Below are 24362 nucleotides of genomic sequence, written 5' to 3'. Positions count from 1 at the left end.
CAAAACTCATTTTGTAGCAGAAATAGAGCTATTTCTATGGATTTGAAGATTTTGCAGAATAACTGTTGCAAATTTAATGTTACTATTTCATTCCCTTAAAACCCTCACACCTATCAAAGAGCCCTGCCAGTTTCCATCCAAGCACAACAACGACCTAACTCTCCTTGAAGCTAAGCCAAGATCTGGTCTTCTGAGTTGAACGTCCACGTCAGCAGTGCTGCCAAACGTCTTGAGCCCTGGAACCTCCCGCAGATGCGTCTTTGCTCCTGGATGGGGTTCTGCAGTCCCGTTCCACGGGAAGAAGCATATTCTTCTGGGGCCTGAAGCACCATTCCCCTCCACCCTTTAGAGAGCTGGGTGTACAAAACATGTTATTTTGCTCCACTGTACCTTCAGCTTGGCAATAATAGGAGAAAAGCTGTGATTCTGATGTTGAAAAGCAAAAGGTTGATTTGTGACTCATGCAATACAAAAGAAAGAATGCTGAAGGAAAATGGCTTTGAAGACACGATGTACTGACATATTGAACTACCATGGGGAGGGTGAGCAAGAGGTTTTGTGCAGTAAAAAAAAAAAAACATTTATTTTTCTGTAGTTTTCAATTTCAACAAGGTCTTGAGAAAAATGCCAGATACTCATAGTGGAGATTTTCACATGAGCAACCAGCAGTTCACTCTCTCATGGTTGAGTGCTGTACTATGCATATTGACAAAGGTTTTTAAACATTCAACATGTTGCTTTGGTGGGAGTAAAATGGTAGACTGCAAGACAATTTTCAAATAAAAAATACATATCCTTTTTTTTTTAATTGTGTTAAGCTAAATCTTTATGTAATAGAAAAACTCATGTTCTAATATTCTGAAAGCCCCAATAACTTTTTATGAGGAAACCTGAGAACAGCATGCTGAAGTAAAGCGCTTGGGTACAAGTCACAAGCACTCTCTGTGCGCTGGGCTGAAGAGGAAAATGTCTGCCTCCCGTGACTCCCGTGACAGTCAGAGAAGGAACAGACCGAAGGCAGCATCATTTTCTGTCTGTTTCAAAACCCTCTAGCCTCCAGGTAGAAGCCCATCCATTCCGTATTGAGGCCCCATCTACAGACTGTGTGCAGACCCCACCCACATTTGAAAAAATCATTCAGCATCCCTCAGAACCAGAGCCAGAGCCGTGTGTGTGTGTGTGTGTGTGTGTGTGCGCGCGCATGCATTTTTACTAATGTGTGCTCATATTTAAAAATAAAATAGTACTTAGCACTTAAAATTGAAAACAAGAATGTCCTGCTTCATGCATACCCCACCCAGCTCCACTTCCAAATAGGCAACCACTATTCACTAGCTTGGCAGTCTCCCCTGGCAGTGACTCCATTTCTCTGAAAATATGAATTTTTATCCCTCAATCTTCATTAATGCACTATACCCATTACCTGTTGGCTTACTTTAATGGCCCGAGAGAATTTAACTTAACTAAGTTCCTAACAAACTTCTACTTCTATTTTAATTTCCCTGTCTTTGTAACTTTAGATAACACATGTGTGCCTCTTTTCCTTTTTTTTTTTTTTTCCTAAGTCTCTCTGTGGTTCACTTTCAGCAATTACTTGAACCCCTAACAACTGAACGGTAAATAAAGGCTGCAGTCTCTCTAGGTGTGAAGCCATTCAAAAGTGAGGCCCAGGCAGTGTGGATCTGTTTTCTGAATCATATAAGCCCTGCAATACATAGCAAATAAACTCATTATGTGGCTGCCAACCTTTAATTTGTAAAGAGAATAAATTATTTTGTGACAAGCCACACCTTACTGCCAAGGGACAGGGCGACGTGCTCCCCACCTGGGCAGCCAGGTGCCTAGCTTTTTAAAAGCCATGGCGTCTATTCATGGAAGAACGGAGCAGCGACAAGTCTTTGCCACCTTCCCTTCCCGCTCTCGAGTCACCTTAGACCATCTATAGACACTTCTCCATGTCAGAAAATCCTTACTTATATTCTTAAAGAAAGAAAAAGAAAGCTCTCCATCAACTCTGTGTCGTTCTTTTGATTTCAGCTAATCACAACAAGTGGCATTCTTCTTTCCATGACAGCTTTATTTGATAACAACATTATGCTCTCCCGCCCTCACGAGGTTCTCTGGTTCTTTACGCGTGAGTCATTTGCAAATGATCTGTGCTGCCCAAGTCATCCCTGTCGCTGTCCTCCGGACAGATCTCGTCTGTCTGCTCCTCTTTAATAAGTGTGCGGGTTACGAAGTGGCTTCTGGGCAAAACCCTGGCATTAACCAATTGTATGGTCTTGGCACGTCACTTAAGCTCTCTGGTCTGTGGTTTCTTTGTTTCTAATATGATTGCTTTTTTAATGTCCAACAGCAACATGAAAATCGGAGAACTATAGAATCTTAAATGGGAAAAAAAAATCAAAAGTCTTAAAATTCCATCTCTTTCCAAATGCATAAATCCTTTTCCAGTATCCCTGGAATGTGTCAGCCGGTTCCTGAACTCACGTAGCAACGAAACTGAAAATGATGCTTCAAGTGTGGTCTGACTTCAGCAAAGAACAGTGGCATTCTTAACACCCTTGACCTTGACACTGTCTTATTTAAAAAAAGTTTGTACTATATTCATATGTATTTTTTGGCTAACGTATCATACTTTGGCTCATTTGGTACTTGTGGTCACAGATAATAATGAGAATTATGCACAAACACACACACACATACACACACCGTTTCTACCACATTCTGAACTTAATCTGTTTTTCTCCAAATGCAACTGCCTGATTTTTGTTTTCTAAATGGTTTGTTGCTTTTGTTGATGTTTTTCTCTGATCAAACAAGTAATTCAGGCCTATTGAAAAAAAATTTGAAAGGTCAAATATGATTCAAAAAGTTAACTATCATTGTAACCCAGAACATTGCTACATTCTGTTGGATGTCACTTCAGACTTTTTTTCTCTATGTCTGTAGGTCTCTCTCTATCTGCCAATGCTCATACATTTACACACACACGCACACCAAATCATGGTACATTTGATTTGGGTAAGAGAAAAGCCCACTAAAATCAATTGATCTGAATGACTAAGGGGATTGGGGGTCTGTGTGGATCTGAGGCCACAGGCAGGGTAGGTTAAAGGTTTACTGATGCCGCGGCTTAGCGATGCCAAGTTTCCCCGCTCTATTCTATTTCCTATGGTATCGGCTTCATCCAAGCCTGTCTCTTTTTTTTTTTAATGGTATCAGGATTGGTCCTGAGCACTGGTGGGGCACACTCATGCTCAAGGAGAGGAACTGAGAGTCATTTATGGCAGTTATCTTAGGAGAGCAAGAATTGTCATTACCACAAGTTCTTAGCAAGCATATTTCCTCATCCCACTCCTTGAAAGGGCTTACTTGTTCGCCTCTGAATCCACAGTTGTAGCCACGTGATGGGGTTACACTGATACCAGTTTAGGTCTTAATCAGTCACCCACCCCTGAGACCAGAGGCGGAGTTAGCTCCTTCTAAAACTCACAGGCTTGAGTGGACCATCTATAAATTGCTAGACAAAATTTACTCTCTCTCTCTATATATATATATGAGACATATATATGAGACATACATATATATATGAGACATATATATGAGACATACATATATATATGAGAGATATATATATACATGAGACATTGTGGTTGCTACACCAGGATCTATTTTCCTTCCCTTAGTAAATTTAAAGGGTGATATATATACACACACATATATACACACACATATATACATACATATACATATTTACATACATATTCATATATGTATATGTGTGTATATATAACACACATATATGCATATATATAACACATATATACACATACATATGCATATGTGTATGCATATGTATGTGTATATATATGTGTGTGTATGTGTGTGTGTATATATATGTATGTGTATATAGATATATGTCACCCTTTAAAATACATAGGGGGATGATGGGTGAGAGGAAAGGTGAATGGATGGAAGAACAAATAGGCAAATGAACAGACATGTGGATAGATTGGCACAGAAGATCAAATTAAACCATATTGCTCTACAACCTGCTTTTTAGTAACCGTATTCCATAAATACTTTGTATGTTAATTCTCATCCTTACATCATTTTAAATGATAAATAATATCCTGATATAATGACTAATGATTTGAATCATTTCCTATTATTTAACAATAAATGTTTAAAGTGATGGATATGGTGATTACCCTGATCTGATCATTAAGTATCATGTACATGCATTGAAACATCACACTGTACCCCATAAATAGGTACAATTATAATATGTCAACTATAAATATTCAAATTCATTAATTTAAAAAATTTCAGCCAAGCAGGCTCTATACAGATCATGAATAAACAATACAGAGCAAAATAAACATGGTGCCCTCTCTACACACAGCACATAGCTTAGTAGAGGGAGACAGATCATAAACAGATGCACAAATAGGTAATTACAGACTTAGAAATATGCTATAAAGGCCATGCTTAGGTAAAACATTAATGAAGGGCTGTGCATGGATCCTATTTAGGTGAAATATCAGGGGAAGCACATGTGAAGGACAAGGGGCAAGGTATCCCAGGTAGAAAGAACACCATATGCAAGCTCTAAGTCAGGAAAAGTTGGTCAAGAGTCTGCAAAGGTCAGTGTAGTGAGGATAGAGGAGAGTGTGGGAATGAAGGGGTAAGCCGAGGCAAGTGTAGAAGAATAAGCAAGACATCATAAGCAACAGTCTGAGATGAGATTTAACTCCAGGAAAATGCAGTTAGTGCAGCACTTGAAGTCAGAGAATGGTAGAATGATATTTAATCAAGAAAAGTTTGACTCCACGTGGTATATTGACCTTGAATGGGGTTAGGGGTCAGGCCAAGAGAAAAGAAGACATCTGATAATAATGGCTCAGATTTAGGTAGAAGCACTGAATATAGAAAATGTGGGGTGGGTTCAAAGTATGTTCAGAAGACTCACTACACAGAATTTACCATAAACTGAATGTGAAAGTTGAAGATTGTGACATTATTTAAACAGATAAGAAAGACTCTCTAAGTTAAATCTCATCTCAGACTGTGGCTTATGATGTCTTGCTTATTCTTGCAACAGGATTAGAAGGGTGGGACGGGAAGCTCGGTTTTGAGGGTGTCAAGGTAGATGAGACACGATTGCTCATAGAAGAAAATCCTGGACTTAACACACCAATATGGAGCTCTCAGCAGGCAGAGGGTATCAGAGCCGAGAGGGGGAGTGCAGACATCCAGCTGAAGTCTGAGAAAGAAAGTAATGGGGACACAGACAATCCTGGGGAATCTGATTTTTATTAGAAACCCAAAGGAAAAGCTCCTGAGAAGCACTCAGTGGAGCTCAGAGGTAAGGCTAACAAAGCTGGGGAAAGCTACGGTGTCATGAAAGCCAGTATTCTGAGGAAGAGCATAACCACCTGTGTGGGATGCTGAGAAGTGAGGCAGTGGGAGGAGGACCAGGGCGCCCATTGGATGGGCCACTGGAAGGTAACAGGCAACCTTGACAATGGCAAGTCAGTGGGGTGAAGGATGACTTGGGAGAAGTTCCTAAAACCACCAGAGCTCTGCCTATGACGCTTTTGGGTATAGACAATTTAGGGAACGGATGATCCAGGGCAAGTATTACTGAGCATGTTCTCAGGTCAAACAAACAAGAATCACAGATTTGTGGTTTTGTATTTAGACAGACTTGTGTGTCACTTCCTTTGTGGATGTGTAAAGCAGTAGGTGATGGTGGAAAGAACATTGGCTTTGGGGTCAAAGGACGAACCATGCCAGAGACACACAAGAGCCCATGATTTGTGTTAAACTTTGATTTGGGAGCAAGGAATGAGTCTGAAGCCCACAACTATTTTCATGAGATATTTTGTGAGATCCTGAACACAGGCCGACCCACCTTGGGACACAGGCAACCACATGCCACCTCTGCTCAGAAACTCCCATCCCATTCTCACATCCTGATGAACATGGCTTTGTGGCTCTTAGGAGATGCCAACATGGTGTGAGTGCACCATTGCTAGTGGCAGCAGTGATGCTTCTGTTAAAACTAAAGCAGGAGAGAATAACCAGGGCATATATTGCATAGTGCTGCAGTCGGCAGAATGGCCCCTGAGCTACACGCTGATCCTCTCTTTGGAGAGTCCAGAAATTGTTGGAAGTGGGAGGAATGGAACTAGATTGGAGGATTGGAAGGCCTGTTTGAAAACATTTTAAGTTGTTACACAAGCTGATGAGGCATGCCTACCTTTTATTCATTTTAACTATTGAAATGCCAAAGTAAGGGGCAGAGCAAAATTTTGACATTCACACACGTTTTAGTTCATTCTGGCTACTGTAATGACATAAAGTGGGTGGCTTATAACAACATAAATTTATTTCTCATGGTTCTGCAGGCTTGCACGTCCAAGATCAAGGTGCCGGCCTGAGTAAATGAAAAGGTAAAGATAGGCTACCCAGGCAAAAGGAACTTGCTAGGCAATGGCACAAAGACATGGCCAAATGTAGAATGTTCTGGGAAAGGTTAGTTGTTCAGTGTTGCTGAAATTGAAGGTGCACAGGAGGGAAGAAAGAGAAGGAGATGACTCTGGAGCAGCAGGCTTGAGCCCCACAGCAAAAGGCTTTGTGAAGCATTTGTTCAAAGTAGTGAGAGTCATAGGAAGTTTGTTTTGTCTCTCCTAAGCCAGAGGGGTGATAACATCTTATTTAGGAAGATCTCTCTGCAGCTGTGTGGGGGATGGGTCAGCTTTTCCCTAGTCTAGAATGAGACAGTGAGGTTATGTGTTCCAGGAGGGACATGGGCTATGAAGTCACTAAACAGTGCACCTATTTGTCAGGTGCACCAGCATTATTTCCTAAATATATTTCCAAATATTTAACAGGAAACTTTTATCTCTAAAGAATGTTTGCCCATCACACATCATAGAGGGATGATAAAGCTATAGGTCATGGACCTGGTGGGACTTGGTGGGAGCTGACTGAATCATGGGGGGCAGATTCCCCCACAGTGTTCTCATGATAGTGAGTAAGTTATCACTAGATCTGATGGTTTTATAAGCAGTGGTTTCCCCTGCTTTTCTCTCTCCTGCCGCCTTGTGAAGAAGGTGACTGCTTCCCCTTCCACCATGATTGTAAGTTTCCTGAGGCCTCCCCAGCCATGCGGAACTGTGAGTCAATTAAACCTCTTTCCTTTATAAATGACATAGTCTCAGGTAGGTCTTTATAGCAATGTGAAAACAGATTAATACGGTAAATTGGTACCACAGAGAGTGGGGTACTGCTATAAAGATAACCTGAAAATGTGGAAGTCACTGTGGAACTGGGTAACGGGCAGAGATTGGAATAGTTTGGAGGGCTCAGAAGAAGACAGGAAGATGTGGGAAAGTATGGAACTTCCTGGAAAATTGTTGCATGGTTTTGACCAAAATGCTGGTAATGATGTGAACAATAACATCCAGAATGAGGTGGTCTCAGATGGAGATGAGGAACTTCTTGGGAACTGGAGCAAAGGTTGCTCTTGCTATGCTTTAGCAAAGAGACTGGTGGCATTTTGGCCCTGACCTAGAGATCTGTGGAACTCTGAACTCGGGAGAGGTCATCTGAAATAGAAACTTATGTTTAAAAGAGAAGCAGCCATAAAGGTTTGGAAAATTTGCAGCCTGACAATGTGATAGAAAAGAAAAACTCATTTTCTGAGAAGAAATTCAAGCCACTGCAGAAATCTGTATCAGTAATGAGGAACCAAATGCTAATCACCAAGACGATGGGAAAAAATGTCTTCAGGCCATGTCAGAGATCTTGGCAGCAGCTCCTCCCATCACAGGCCTAGAGGCCCAGGAGGAAAAAATAGTTTTGTGGGCCTGGCCCAGGGTCCCGCTGCTCTGTTCAGCCTCAGGACTTGGTGCTCCATGTCCCAGACACTCCAGCTACAGCCGTGACTGAAAGGGGCCAAGGTTCAGCTTGGGCCATTGCTTCAGAGGGTGCAAGGCCCAAGTTTTGGCAACTTCCACACGGTGTTGGGCCTGTTCCACCAGCCGGCTCCTTCTGTTCTCACCATTCATTTGTGTATTCGATGATCGCCAGCTGATTACCTGCCGTGTGCTGTACAGAGGGCCTGGAATTCCCTTAAGGTGTGACACACTTGGGTGATGACTGTATGGCTGAGTTGTACATACACTGGCCTATAAAGACAAGAAGGCCTTGCGTTTTTCAAGAGCAGGCATTCACCAGAAGTGACCAAGGGTTCAGGCTGAAGCTAAGTGGTCAACCGGATCAGCACAGTTACTGGAGACACGGGTGGGCAGCAGGAAGGAAAGAAAGGCCGAAGAGGCTTCCCAGGGAGAGGGAGTGGTCTGTGCAGAGAGAGGGTCCCCAACCAGACCATGGTTTGCTCAGACAACTTTAAATATTTGATACATCTGAAAGGAGGCCTGTATATGTGGGCGGAGCGAAGGCAGTGCTAAGAGATAAGAACAGACACATCATATCATCAACACCTCCTGGTTACGCTGAGAGACTAATGCATTACACTGACATGATAGAGAGTGCCTGCAGAATCTATGCGGCCAAAGGCTTGATGAGCTTTGGGTCTTGTAAGCATCACTTTGATGGCTGTGGAGGAGATTGGCCTCGGGGAGGGAGACATTGGACATAGAGATGCAAAGAGAAATTTATTGAAGCCACTCTTGCTTCAAAAATCAATGACAAAGGCAATGAAGATGAGGCGGCAAGTTTGCAAACATACTTAGGAAGCCAAATAATTGAAAGAATGGATCAAAGATGTTTACTGTGTCTGTTCAACTAATGACAAATTTTAAAAGGCAGGGGATAAGCTCAATGATGGCATAAAATGTGCTTCAGGTAAATTGCCATCTTTCTTGATGTCTGCATGTTATATTTTTTGCAACTGCCTTACCTCCTCCTACTTCAACACACCCAGTAAAAATCTGCAATTACACACACACACACACATACACACGAACACACACACAATTACTTAGCCCTTTACCAACAAATACTCAGCAAACAGGAATAGTGAAGCCTTGGTTAGTAGTTCCCAATTGGACAAGTCATCAAAAAATACAGAAGCTCCAGCCCCCTCAAAGGTTCTGGTTCATTCTATCTGCAGCAGCTCTCTACCTTCAGCACAGCCAGCAGTGACGCCCTAAATGCTGGCATATGCTCTGGCATATCCCAGTGACAGCAGCGGCTGAGATATCCCAGTGACAGCAGCGGCTGAGGCACTGAAGCAGGGACCCTCAGCACCCTTGCAACTGCATCCTGTGTCAGGCATCTGTTGCCACTGAATTTTGGGGAGGGCTGGGTGATGCAGGGCCTGGGAGAGAAGGGGGAGCGTCCAGTCACATCGAGGCTCAGAAGAGTGGCTGGTTACCAACCACGATGGAGGGACTGTGATATTTAAGCATCACTCTGCACCAAGGAATGTGGCCCGATTACCTGTGTTCAGCACTTCTGTGGAGTAAGAAGCTGTCACAAGTAACAGCGACTCACATCAACAGTATTCCCTATGTGGGGGGTTTGAACACCCACTGTTTGGGAGAGAGTATAGCATTATTTCCAAGAGCATGTGCAGGGAGTATAAGGCACTCTAAATGATCCTGATCTCTCTCCACCAAACCGCACCTGCTGCCAACCCTCCAGAGTTCAGTAAGGACATCCAGCTCTGCAAACAACTGTCCCCTTGAGTGTGGACACCCGCCCTTTAATCTCTGCAGATCTGTCCAACATTCTGAAAAGTGCTTGAATCCATGCATTTTCAGGCCATATACTTCCTAATAAAAGAGGATCCGGCAATCAAACCTGATAAGATTGATTTGCCAGGACAGAATCACCCTTCATGTGAGAGGACAAACTCGGACAGGGGCCAGCAAAGAGGCACACTCATGTCAAGAGAGTTCAAGATGTCACGGCTAGCAGAGGTATCCTGAGACCAGAAAGCAGGTACACAGACATAACATCAGATGCCGAGCAGGCTGGAGTCCCTGCTGGTGAGGAGGAAGCTGGTGATTCATCCCCTGCAGCTGCTTCTTGACCTTGCTTAACCTTCAGGCTGGTTCAGTGGGCAGAGACCCTGACTCAGAGAGATTCCATTTTAGGGTTTCACCTTGGGTTGCCATGCCTTCTGCAGATGGTGGTGGCTTTAGTACTTGACAGCAACAACCTGGAATTTTCTAAATGTTCGTTGTTTGTCTAAGTGTGGACAAAAGATGATATGTCTCTCCTGCTTTCACTATATTTTTATGACCAGCACCATGATGTCACTGCATACGCATCAACAGCAAGTGATGATTTTAAAAACAAGTCTCACATAAAAAACCAGCCCCTTTCTCTGGGGAGAGCATATGTGTATTCCATTCGGGATGGAAGTAATTTCAGTGCAATCATTACAGGAACAGGCACCCCAGCTCCGGCAGCCGATTCAGGGCTCCTCCTGTGAATTCCCACTTCCCTGCTTGCTGTGTACAAGCCAAATGCCCTCTCAGAGCCACAGTGCCTTTCAGACTCAGGCACCCCGGACGGTAAGAGGCCCTACTCTCACAGACGGACGAAGGAGGAATGGAGCTTTCACTCCCTTCACCTTTGCCATCCAAGGACCTCCCTTTCCTTCCTCCCTTCTCACCTTTGTCATAAAGGGCACAGCAGAGAGGCTACCAGAGGGAATTCTAAGTTTCTACCTTTTTTAGAATAAATATTTTATTTAGAATAGTTATAAATTTACCAAAAAAGTTGCAAAATTAATACCAAGAGTTCCCACCTGCCCCGTGCCCAGTTTTCCCTATTGTTAACACCTTATATACTACTACGGTATTTTGGTCACAATCAACGAATCAATACAGATCCTTATTATTAACTAAAGTCCATACCTTATTCAGATGTCCTTGGTTTTCACCCAATGTCCTTTTTCTGCTCATGGATGGTATTCAGGATACTATACGACATTTATTCATCTCATCGTAGGCTCCTCTGGGCTGTGGCAGTTGCTGGGTCTGTCCATCTTTTTGGCGACCTTGACAGTTCTGAGGAGTGCTGGTCAGGCACTTTGCACTCTGTGCCTGAGTTTGGGGTTTTCTGATAGTTTTCTCATTATTAGAATGGGGTTACGGGTTTGGGGGAGGAAATGCTCTTCTCATCACCACATCATGTGAGTATATGCCACCAACGTAATGTGTCACTGTTCATGCTGCCCTTGGCCGCGGGGCTGAGGTAGAGTTTCTCAACTGTATCCGCTGTGGTTGCTTTCCTCACCTTTCCACATGCACTCCTCAGCAGAACGGCACTCTGTATAGCTCACACTTACAGCAGGGTGAGATGTGATGCTCCACTTCCTGGAAGGAGAAGAGAATGTAAATTATACATTAAATGGAATGATTCTGCACAGGATTTGCATCTCTTCTTTCTCAGGTATTTATTTATTCAACGATTAATTGATAACAATATGGACACGTGGATATGGGTAATCAACTCTGGGTTATGATCCAATCCTGTGTTAGTTTTCGGTTGCTCAAATTGCTGTGTATGTGGCAATTTGGGCTCTTTCAGTTGGCTCTTGTGTCCCTTGGACATAACCCCCATCATCGTCAGGTGGGTTTTTGGGGTGTTTTGTTTGTTTTAAATGCTGCCTTACTTACTGACACTACAAGATGCCCCAGGCTCATCCTCCTTTTTCTGCCTTAGCCCTAGAATCACCTATTTCTGCAAGGGGCTTAGGCTTCCTTTGTTGGAGAATGGTATTAGAAGCCATGATCTGGGCAGGAGCTGTGCTAATTGCTACTGGAGTGTTATTGCTTCTGGGTCCTCTCAGCTGACAGAGAAAGGAAATACATTCTCACCTATATACACTTTATTACATTGTATGTCCTTAATAACTATCAAATTTCCTCCAGGCTGAGAAGAATGGCCTGGGATGAGGTACAAAGTATATGGGCCAATAAACTAGTAACTGATAAATATTTCTACTAAACAGAGCCCACATATTGCTTTGTAAAGCAACTGTAGAGGTCCTCAGAAGTTTCAAGACTTGAAGTATTTAATACTGAACCTTTGCATAAGTGACATGTCCTAAGAAGCATTCATCTTATGAATTTTGTCCCAAAGCTAACTGTTAGCTGCTGACTTCTATAGCTCTCTGTGCAAATGCGAGCTAGGTTATAATCCAGCTATATTTTAACGGTTTCTTTTTTTATGTTTTCTTCATCCATGTGGTTGTTAATGAATGAAAGTCAGACTTTAGGTGTATATCTTGTATTCTGAGCAGCTGGATCAAGTGCCTGATGCATTCTGAATAATCAATAGACATTAGGTGAATAAATGAGTGCATAAGTAAATGAATTGCTGAGTGAGTTATCATATCTAAACCAAGTAGGATATGTCATGAATAGAGTACTCTAGTTAATGGTACTTGGAAGTATGACTGTCACTTATAAATACTCTCAGAAACTTATGCACCATGGTTTTAGAAGGCCTGGAGAAGTTCCCAAATTATGGTTTTCCAGCCTTGGAGCTCACTTAGGGGCATATGAAAAACAGATGACATTGCCATGCCAGTGCCACCTTTCTCCAGATTGCTCCCAGGGCCACTCTTTCAGAGCCTGAGGGCTCTGACGATGGGAAAGCACTGGCGCCTCATCCTCTCCATGCTGTCTTCCAAAGCTGTTCCTATTCTTCCATGACTGATGATGCATGCAGTCACGTGAACTCTTCCCATCATAATTCTTCGGTTCATATTGCAAATGCCAACATCCAATTTATATTTTATTTAAGAACCAAAGTAGTTTTGCAAGATTATATTACTTTCAAAGGCAATGGAATGACTTTGTTTTCCCATGTTTTCAAAGTTATCTTAAGTAGTGTAATGGATCGACTCACACAGTGCCTTTCATCCTATTCCAGGTAACAGTGGATGGCAAATTATTTACCAGGGCTTTGAAACTGGGCTCCACAGTGAAGCAGCTTAACATGTGGTTCATTCATCTTCCTCCGATTCTATCACTAGCCCCCTCCTAGCCAGTGTGGCTCTTTCTGCTTCTTAGGACCAGGCATTGAAAGTTTTCTCAGGCAGACGAAGGAGTGATGGGCTCTTTGTGGATGCTTGCAGTTCCAGCAGGCAGCTTTATGGCTTGTGGTCTGAGACGCTTGGATGGATTCTTTCTCTTGCCCCTGGGCCCACTGGTTACCGTATAATACATTGCTTTATTCCCTGTCCCAGCAGTCAAAATGTGGGGCTTTGGAGAAAAGCCAATCGTGCATGCTCTTATGACACTAATCCAAATATGTGTTTATTCAAGGGTGCAGTTGTGCAACCTTTGTGCCCTGAGGCTCCCTGGACAATTGTGGCAGGCTAAAAATGGTCTGATTGGCCTGCATTTCTCACTGGAGAGCTAGGCGACAGAGTTCGTTTTGCTCATTACCGGCCTCTCTCCCAACCCAGTCTGTAGCCCTCCGTAGGGCTGGGTTGCAGCTGCAAACAGTGTTTTTGTCTACAGTGCCCTCTCTGAAAATAGCTGTCCTTGTTGTGACTGAGATATTTAGGTCTTTTTTCAGTAGCACCCTTATTTGATTGACTGATGGGCCTGTAAGTTATTTTTGAATCTGGGTTATTTCTATTTCTGATATAAGTTGCTACAGGTTGCATAATTGCTCAACCCATCCTTTTTATTTGATAATCTATACTAAAAAAGTAAACTGTTTTGTTGTAAAGTCTATATTTTTTTTTTCAGAAATATTGATGGTCAGAACCCAACACTGGGCGTTTCCCCCAAACATAAATTACGTTGCTTAGAGGCATAACATGTCAACATCTTTGTGTCTAGTGCTTTCACAAGAATCTTTTTTAGGATTCTTTTTCTGGAGGAAAAAATAAACAAAAACATATCAAATTCTCCTGTGTAAATTATCTGTGAGGTCCACAAAAATGAAGGGATGCTGTCTGTCAATGAAGATGTTATCGAGAGGAATTGAAATTAATAACTACATCGAATATGGGGAATTGGTTGTCTCAATGACAAGAGTTTGATAAATTGAATTATTCACACTACACAGAAATTTAATTAGAGATGGTATCTTAGGCATAATCTATAAAAAGAAGGTCATGAGAGTTTGGAGACAAGTGACTATAGAGCTAAGACAGAAAATATCAGATTTGTGCAAATTCAGCCAGGCAGTTTGCACGTGTAGTAAAAATTATAAATATTTTCTGTGTTTTTAAATGTCAAATGTGTATTGTAAATTCAAGTAGTTTTATAATCTTTATTGAAATAGCATTTTTAAGTTATAAAAATGAACAAAAATCTAACTGGACAAGGAAGTGATCTAATGATTTACTAATTATTAAAGCAAGTGATTAGACTAAGAACAATGGTGCTGAAATTCTTAGTCACAAAATTGTCATCCCAATTGTCATTACAGTTGAGTGATTAATTCAAAACAATGCTGTTTTAATAAACAATAAATAAGTAAATAAGTAATCAACTTAGATTTTGCTCTTGGAATATACTATACATTTGTAAAAGACAAACGGAATTTTTACCAAAAACTTTATTCATTCTACATAGCAAAGTATACTATGAAGCGAGGTGATATGGTGAGATAAATAATTGCCAGGCTAGAAGCAGCATCTAGGTAGGACTCTATTAAAAATGTTTGCAAACTTAACATACTTCAATAAATTTTTCCTCAACCCAAGTATCACTTTTATCTAATTGCCTACATACTCAGGGTATGAAGAATATTTCATGAAATTATAGGTTAAATTTAGAGTAAAAATATAATCAATTTTGTTTGGCTTTGGTCTTGTATACATTATATTTATATAATTTATTCAGAGTTACTGACAATTAGTAAATGACTACTTCAACCTGTAATGAGAAACTCACTTTAGTCTTGCAACTAGCTGTTCAGAAATTTAAGTTACGTTATGTGTACTGGGAATAGGGAAAACTGGCATAATATGCCATTATCTTACACAGTGAAAGCAAACTTTTTTAAAACAAACTTTTAAAAAACTTCAGAATATTCTTAGCTGACAACAAAGTTGCAAAGACAGTACAGAGCCCTCATATATATACCTTGCATCCAGTTTTTCCCTATAATTAACATCATTCATTACTAGGGTATGCTTGTCACAGCTACTGAAACAATATTCATATGTTATTATTAACCAAAGTTATGCTTTATTCATATAGCCTTGATTTTTCACCGAATGTCGTCCTTCTGTCCCAGGATCCCATCCAGGATACTGTGTGACATTTAGTTGTTATGTCTCTGTAGGCCCCAGTACAATGTGACACTTTCTCAGACATCGCTCGTTTTTGATGACCTTGACATATTCTAGGAGTCCTGGTGTTTTGTACTATGCCCATTCTGGGGGGTTTGTCTCATCTTTTTCTTATGCTAAGACTGGGGCCATGTATTTTGGGAAGAAGACTGCAGAAGTAAAGTGCCCTTCTCCTTATATCAGATCAATAGTACATGCTGTCAATATGAATTATCACTGGCGAGGCTGACTCTGATCATCCGGCTCAGGTGGTATTTGTCAGATTTTTTCCACTGAAGGTTTACTCTTTCACTATTTCCATACTGTACTCATTGAAAAAATGATTTCACTCTGCACAGCCCACATTTCAGGAATAGGGAGATACAGTCTGCTTCTTTAAGGGTATCTGTATAAAGTATTTGAGATTCTTCTGCACAGGATACTTGTCCACTTCCTATTTATTTATTCTATCATTTATTTATGAGTACGGACTCATGGATATTTATGTTTTGAGTAATAATGCAATACCGTTATTTATTTTGTCAATCAAATTGGAACCAAAGTATTTTATTTCATAGTTATTGGCTTATTTTTCTCAGTCAAAATCTTGTTTCCTAATCAGTATTCATAAATTATTATTAACATTATTATTATTATTTGAGAAGGAGTCTCACTCTGTCCCCCAGTCTGGAGTGTAGTCACAAGATCTCAGCTCACTGCAAGCTTCGCCTCCCGGGTTCCCGCCATTCTCCTGCCTCAGCCTCCCGAGTAGCTGGGACTACAGGCGCCGCCACCACGCCCGGCTAATTTTTTGCAATTTTTTTAGTAGAGACAGGGTTTCACCGTGTTAGCCAGTCTCTATGTCCTAACCTCGTGATTCACCTGCCTTGGCCTCCCAAAGTGCTGGGATTACAGGCGTGAGCCACCAGCGCCCGGCCCTTTTTTTTTTTTTTTTGAGATGGAGTCTCACTGTTTCTCAGGCTGGAGTGCACTGGCGCCATCTCGGCTCACTGCAACCTCTGCCTCCTGGGTTCAAGCGATTCTCCAGCCTCAGCCTCCTGAGTAGCATGCCACCATGCCTGGCTAATTTTTTTTTTTTTTTTTTTTTTGTATTTTTAGTAGAGACGGGGTTTCACCATGTTGGTCAGGCTGGTCTCTAACTCCTTACCTCGTGATCCACCTGCCTCGGTCTCCCAAAGTGCTGGGATTACAGGCACGAGACACCCAGCCCACAAAAAAAATTTAATGACATTTAAAAAAACTAATCAGAATTCACTGTTTATTCATTTTGTTAGAGTTTTCTTCTAGAACCTATGCACAGTGCTAAGTAAAAATTACAAGATCAATTAAATTTCTTTAGTGTTAAAATCTCTACCAAAACATTTAAACATTAATTATACTAAATATTTGTAATTTATGACTCTCTTTCATGTGCTTCACAATTTATTCTTAGTTGTTCAAGAAGAAGAGTATTTATCTGCAGCTTATATATATGGGTAAAATTCTTAGGGGAAATCTCATGTTAAACTATATCTATGTACCTCTAAACAAACAAGGTTAACTCCATAAACAACAAAAAAGCTTTATAACAGATCTGTGTATTAGATAATAATCATAATGACATTACTTAGGAGGAATTCCATTTTCAAGTATAACAGAATAGCTTGGGATAAGACCTATACTCCTTACAAGAAAAGCAAAATGTTAAAAATTGGATGAAATACACACAGATAAATCGGTGTAAAGCCTGGGAAGAGCTACTAAATCAGACATCACCGGGGATTAAGATCCCAGGGACGTGACGCTGCTGGGGTGCTGGATGACGGACGTTCTGCAACATTTTTACTCTGGAGGCATTAGCTTTATCTAGACGAAGGGAAGGAGGTAAAAATGCAGGGTTTTCCCTGCCAGAGGACTGCCACTGAGTACACAGGAACCTGCAGAGACTCTGGTAGTCTGATGGAGCTCAGCTGGAAAGACAAATTTAGAAACCTGAAAGGCCAGCATGTCAGTGGGAAGGAGAGTAAAAAACTAAGCCTGCTACTGTTTTGGGGTTTTAAAAAACATAGACTTTATTTTTAAGAGCAATTTTAGATTCACAGCAAAACTGAGCAGAAGATACATACGTTTTCCATATATCCCCTGTGTATTGTTTTTCCCTAAAGACATTTGAGGAATTCTGAAGCAGCAAGTTTAAGCAGAAGAGAACCTCTGAAAGGCAGAACAGTGCAGGTCTAGGAATTGCAGTAGAGACCTCACCAGGAGAAAAGGCCCCAGGAAATTCTCCAGGCTCTGAGTTGGAAGCCTTCAGCAGGTTCTGCCAAGAGTATGATCACATCAAAAGCAGACGAAAACTTAGGAGTCTGCAGTCCAGTTGAGAGTCAGTTTAATCTCAAATTGAGTTAAATTAAAATGATCTTTCCTTCCTTCAATTACCTTGCCAAGGAAACAGTGACTGTTCTCTGCAGGATGTAAAATAATTAGGAGACTATAAATATTTGTAAAGACACTGATATTTAACCAAAAATTTCTAGAAAATTTAAGAAAGGGAACCTTAGAACAAAATCTAAGGGGAAAATTAATGGAAACAAATAGACCTACAGGTGATCTAAATATCGGAGTTGGAAACAAAGTTTTGCAAATATTTCTGGTTTTTAAAATAAAGGAAATAAAGAGAAAGATGGAGAAATAGATAAAGAATATAATAAAGGTTGCAATTTTAACAGAATATTGCTATCTGTAATAAGAATTGAGTAGAAATCCTAGAGATGAAAAGAAACAAAATAACCAAAATCAATAAATTGATAGCTTGGTTTATAAAAGAGGATTCTGTAAGACAGATCAATAGAAAATTGATCTGAATCATAGAGAGGAGCTGAATCAGAAAAACTGAATCAAAGAGAAGACCAAAAAAAATTAAAAATGAACAAAATAAAAGAGATGCATGAAATTTAATGAAATGTTTTAATACGCATACAGTTTCAGAAAGAGGAAAAGGAGAAAAATGAGACAAAAATAATATAAAAGCAGATAAACTGAGAATGTTGCCGAAGTGATTTATGACATCAACTTTCAGATTCAAGAAGTGTAGGCAACCTATACAGAAGAAATAGTAAGAAAGATACTATAAGGCAGATCTTAGTGAACACACTAGAAACCTAAGACAAAGTGGAAAAAGTTTTAAAGCAGTCAGAAAAAAAGACACAACTTTTTTTACAGAAGCAACTAAAACTGCAAAAAGACTTCCATTTCATCGTGTAAACACAGTTATCTTTAAGCGCTGAAACAGCTTCTAATCTAGAATTCTATATCCATCAAAAATCGTTCAGAAATAGACACAAAATAAAGACATTTTAAGAAAAGCCATAATGGAGAAAGGACAACTGCACTCAGATAATAAAATTAGTTTTTCAGGAAAAAGAAAAATGGCCTCAGATGGGAACATGGAAATGCAAGAAAGAATAAGGAATAATGAGAGAGTAACTACGTGGGTAAATATAAATACCTATGACCTATACAACAGTAATAAATGATAAGTCTTCTGGAGTTTAAAAAATAATAGAGTTAAAACACAAGATAACAATAATGCAAAAGGGTCAGATAAAGGGAAAAGTTCCTAAACCCTGTTAGGTGGTAAAATGTCAGGGATCGCAAGTCTCAGGGAATAGTAAGCTTGGAGAATCATAGGTAACCACTTAATAAAGGGGAAAAGGAAAATTAATAAGTAGTTGATTCACACACTTGAAAAAGAGAAAAAGGAATAGCAATATGCAGATGGGTCACACAGAAAAATGAAAAGTAAGATGATGCACATAAACCCAAATATATCAGCAACTGGATTAATTGTGAGTAGACTAAATATTACAATTAAAAATCTAAGATTCTTAGAGTGGATAAAATAAACAATATCTAGTTATATTTGCTTATAGGAGAATCATTGTAATAGATGCATGCAAGTTTGCAAGTAAAGGAATAGAAAAAGGGTATACTATACAATCACTAACTAAAGGAAAGCTTGTGTCGCAATATAGTATCAGGCAAAGTAGAAAAATTACTGCTTTTTTAAGGCAAAAAGCAGTAATAGTGCATAAACAGAGATAGAGAAGGATAGTTTATTATGATAAACAGGAAAGTACAACAAATATTAATGTCTATGTACCAGTTAATATTTTAAATATATAGAATATAAATAATATAAATAGGCTATAAATTGTGTAAATAAAATGAATCATACAATAAATAAATATGAGGTAAAGATAGACGGAAGTAAGAGAAAGATCTACAATCATAGAGAATTTAACATCTCTCTCTCAATAAGTAATAAAAGAAGGCAACCAAAAGACTGGCCAATATTAAATGACTCATTCTAATTGTAACATACAGAATACTACCAGAATACTACAACTAACAATAATGGAATAAAACTTCATTTCAATAGCATGTATAAATTTACCAAAACTTATATTAATACACTTTGAAATATTCAGATAAATCAGAGTATATGCTCTTCCCATATTGTAATTAAAATAGAAGTAAATAATGAAATGCTAAATATAATATATCCAACTATTCAGAGAGTAAGCTGGAAGCTTCCAAATAGCTCCTCTGTCAAGGTAGAATTAAAAATGAAAATTAGAAAATATTTTAACTGATGAAATATCTATCAAAATATGGAGTATACAGATCAAGCACTACTTAGAAGGAAGTATACAGAAGGAATATAGAAGAAAAAGAATAAAGATAGAAAATCAATAACCTAAGTTCCCATTTGAAGGTTAGGAAAGAGAATGCTGGCCAGGTGTGGTGGCTCACACCTGTAATCCCAGCACTTTGGGAGGCTGAGGCGGGTGGATCACGAGGTCAGGAGATCGAGACCATCCTGGCTAACACGAGGAAACCCCGTCTCTACTAAAAACACAAAAAATTAGCCGGGCGTGGTGGCGGCGCCTGTGGTCCCAGCTACTCGGGAGGCTGAGGCAGGAGAATGGCGGGAACCCGGGGGGCGGAGCTTGCAGTGAACCAAGATGGCGCCGCTCACTCCAGCCTGGGCCACAGAGTGAGACTCCGTCTCTAAATAAATAAATAAATAAATAAATAAATAAATAAATAAATACTTAAGAATAAACCTAGCAAACAATGTGGAGGACCTCTACAATGAAACGAGAAAACATTATTAAGAGCACTTGTAAATAACGTCAATGTATCTGGAAGGGTACACCATGTTTGTGAACAGGAAGGCTCACTATTGGAAATATGTTCATTCTCTCTATATTAATACATAGATTCAGGTCAATTCCAATCTATATCACAGCAGATTTTGTGAAAATTTGCAACCTTAATCATAAAATTTACATGGAAATGCAAAGGCTAAGGATAACCAAGGCAGTTTTGAGTGAGAAAAACAAAATTGAAGGACTTACATGGTTAAATTGAAAAAAAGACAGTGACAAGTGCTGACAACAATTTAAATAATAGGAACTCATACTCTGTTGATGGGAGTGCAAATTGTAATAGCTTCTTTGCAAAACTGTTTGGCGGTATGTATTAAGTCTGAATATATATATATTTATGTGTGTGTATATATATAAATAAAAACATATCATTATTCAGAGTTAAGATGATTATATATACAGAATATACTCCCAAAATCTATAGCTAAATATTTTAATTAAATAAAGTAAATTTGGCAAAATTACTGGATAAATTGCCAGCATATTTTAATAAAAATAATTTTTTTTACATCTCAAGAATAAATAGACAATGAAATTTAAAAATATTATTTACTACAGTATAAAAATAAATACTTGGCTGGGCGTGGTGGGTCATGCCTGTAATCCCAGCACTTTGGGAGGCCGAGGCGGGCACATCACGAGGTCATGTGATCGAGACCATCCTGGTTAACACGGTGAAACCCCGTCTCTACTAAAAATACACATCCTCAATAAAAATGTTATTTAAAAAACAACATATATATGTTATTGAATATATATATATTCCTGAATATATATGTATAAAGAAAACTCCTAAGACATTATGTTAAGTGAAAAAAAGCCAGACACAGAACGACAGACAATGCATTATCTCACTTATATATGGAATCTAAACAAGTTGAATTCATAGAAAGAATAGAATGGTGGTTAGTAGGGGCTGGGAGTGGGAGAAATGGGGAGAAGTTGGTCAACAGGTACAGGAATTCAAGTTCTAGGATATGTTTTAGACTATGAATAACTGAAAGGCATAAACATATTCATCAAAAGATATTTAAAAATTCATAGTGGCACTATCCATAATAGCCTAGACTTGAAATCCCAATGCCCATCAATAGACTATCAGATAGATAAATTGCGATATATTGATGGAATAAATACTATACAGTAATGAGTATGAATAAAGTATCGCTACATGTCAAAACATGTCTGGATCTAAGAATATAATGTTGAAACAAAAGAGTCTATAATATAAAATTCTATTCTACCAAGTTATAAGACAGGTAAATTAATACATGTTATTATAAACCATGATAGTGGTTACTTTCAGGAGTAGACAGAGGAATGGAACATGAGGAGGGCTTCTTGTGTGCAACTAATGTCTATTTTATGTATTGATCTGACCATTGGTACATAAACATTTATTTTCTAAAGCTTAATCTAGCTCTACACATCCTCAATAAAAATGTTATTTTAAAAATTATACATGGTAAATGGGATAGAAAAATCTGTCCTGCAGTAAAATGGACTATTTTGAATTAAAATACTGTGAAAAACATAAGCATCATGAGTGAATGCAATTAAAAGCATCGTTCTCGTTGACCAAGTCCAACTCCATCCAGCCGTAATAAATGTTTCAGTAGCAGAGGTTGACCATAATAAGTACTTTTGCAGGCACAAAGCCAAACCCAGATAAGCCTCAGTAGGACTTTGTCCAAATTCTTAATTCAAAAATGCAGTATTCATTTTAAAAGCTAATTTTAGTCATCCTGTTAAATCTTTGTTACACTGGGCTGCTCTATTCACTTTTCTCAGTATTTACTAATCCTTCAAAATAATTGAAAGCAATTTTATAGAAGCATGAAATGAGTTTTCATGGATTTTAATCTACATGAAGTGGCCTTCAAAATTATATTTGATCCTGAGTAGATTATCTGTTTATGTTTTTTTTCACTCTCTCCTATTACCTTAACTTTGCTGAGTCTCATATGTTGTTCACAAGAAGAGTTTTATTAATTGTTAAACTAACAACATAAGTGAGAACATACAATTTTTTGTCACCAACTTCACTAAAAAGTACGTTAAAATGCTTATCCTGAAAAACTACTTCCATTTCTTGATAGACTAACATGTGCCACTAATTTGTACAGAACTTGTTATTTGGATTACATAAAAATGGATGAATATATTATTCATGCCAAGATTCATATAATACAGAAACATTATATATATACACATGTCCATATATACATGTGATACACATACACATGTAATAATGCCCCCCCTCCTCAAATCTAATTTCAGTTTCCTCTCCCTGTGTCTTTCTTTGGGCTGACTGACTACACTGCATCATTGCTGAAATGACTTGTCTTTAAGAATTTGCAGAATCCTTAAACCCAGAGTAGTATTTGACATACCAATTTCTATTTCTTATATGAAAAATAAAGCTTCTATTTAAAAATGTCCTGTTTTCCAGGGGCCTCAAAGTGGCGGTAGTAATAAGGAGCATTTAGTGTTTGTCCATAAGGACAATTTACTAAGCACTTTCAAAAGCCATCTCGCTTTATCCTCCGAACATCCTGTGTTTTAAGTATGTACTATATCCAATATGGAAATCCTCCCTGGAGTAGGGAGTAAATACCTAGAATCACAGTTATTAAGTTCACATCTGATGCCCAGTATGGTGGCTCACACTTGTAATTCCAGCACTTTGGGAGGCCAAGGCGGGTGGACTGCTTGAGCTCAGGAGATCGAGACCAGGCTGGGCAACACGAGAAAACCCCATCTCTACTAAAAACACAAAAACTTAGCTGGGTGTGGTGGCACACGCCTGTAGTCCCAGCTACTTGGGAGGCTGAGGTGAGAGGATCACTGGAGCCTGGGAGGGAGGTCGAGGCTGCAGTGAGACGAGATGACACCACTGCACTCCAGCCTGGGGTCTCAAAAACAGAAAAACATCTGAATTTTGAGTTCATGAAATCTGACTCCAAAATCTCAATTAATCCATGGAACCATTAACTAGTTCTTACCTGAGCCTCAATGAATCTCTCATTGGAACATAATACTGAGAGGGTATTAGGTGGTCAGATGGTACCTGTGAAGCACTGGGGACAATCAGCTATCTTAAAGTCACAAAGGTACCAGCATATTTCCCAATATGTTTACCAAGCAGTTGATTGAAATTTAGAAAAAGTTGTCTAAAGAAGTCATGACTTACACTTTGCTATGATAAAGTTAACAAAATAAACTGTGAGAGCCTAAGTATATCTGGCTTTAGCCTCTGTGGTAATTATGGATAGCATTCCCAGTTATCACACATCTCTCCATTCTCCTCGCACTGCTCCAACTATCCATACTTAGAACACCGTTTGAAATGAGGCATAACAACATGACTTGCTTTGGCTAATGAGATGTGAGCAATGCAATGTGTGCAGACGCTGAGCATCTCCTGGGGCTCTGTTTACCACGGTCCAACCCGAAGTTTCCTGCAATGACTCCGGCATCGTGGTGTGACAGGACGTCCTCCACCCGAGGGACCACGTGTGCAGCTAAGTTGGTCCCAGCCCCTGCCAGGCCAGCTTCGCTGTAAGTGGTGAACCAGAAATAAAACACAACCAAATATTTTACACCCAAAATCTATTTCTTTGATATATTTTGAAATGCCCCTGCAAAGTTGTCTCTTTTGGGGAAAATTTGCATTCTGTAGGGAATCCCCTTCCCTTACCAGGTCTTTTCCTGAGAGTCTGACACCTTTTAAGGTCCAACAAGTGACATTTACCATCTATTCTCTCTGAACTTTGGCTTCCACAACCTCCTTTTATCTTAACTACAGCACTTCTGTCTTCACCTGTAACTTTTGTCCC

The 24362-nt window shown here is 39.5% G+C and overlaps 1 long non-coding RNA gene across 2 annotated transcripts in view; it reads right to left on the bottom strand.

Annotated features, from left to right (window-relative positions):
* Positions 1-24362, bottom strand: part of LOC123569868 (uncharacterized) — a 662349-nt gene that overhangs the window by 258423 nt on the left and 379564 nt on the right. For both annotated transcript variants that reach the window (XR_010582501.1, XR_010582502.1), the window contains exon 2: positions 10905-11366. This is a non-coding gene — a long non-coding RNA (uncharacterized lncRNA). The remainder of the gene's footprint in view (positions 1-10904; positions 11367-24362) is intronic.

The sequence above is a fragment of the Macaca fascicularis genome, chromosome 17 (genome assembly GCF_037993035.2).
Source record: "Macaca fascicularis isolate 582-1 chromosome 17, T2T-MFA8v1.1".
Classification (NCBI taxonomy): domain Eukaryota; kingdom Metazoa; phylum Chordata; class Mammalia; order Primates; family Cercopithecidae; genus Macaca; species Macaca fascicularis.
Note: the sequence above shows the minus strand (reverse complement) of the source record. Positions and strands in the feature narration are given on the sequence as shown.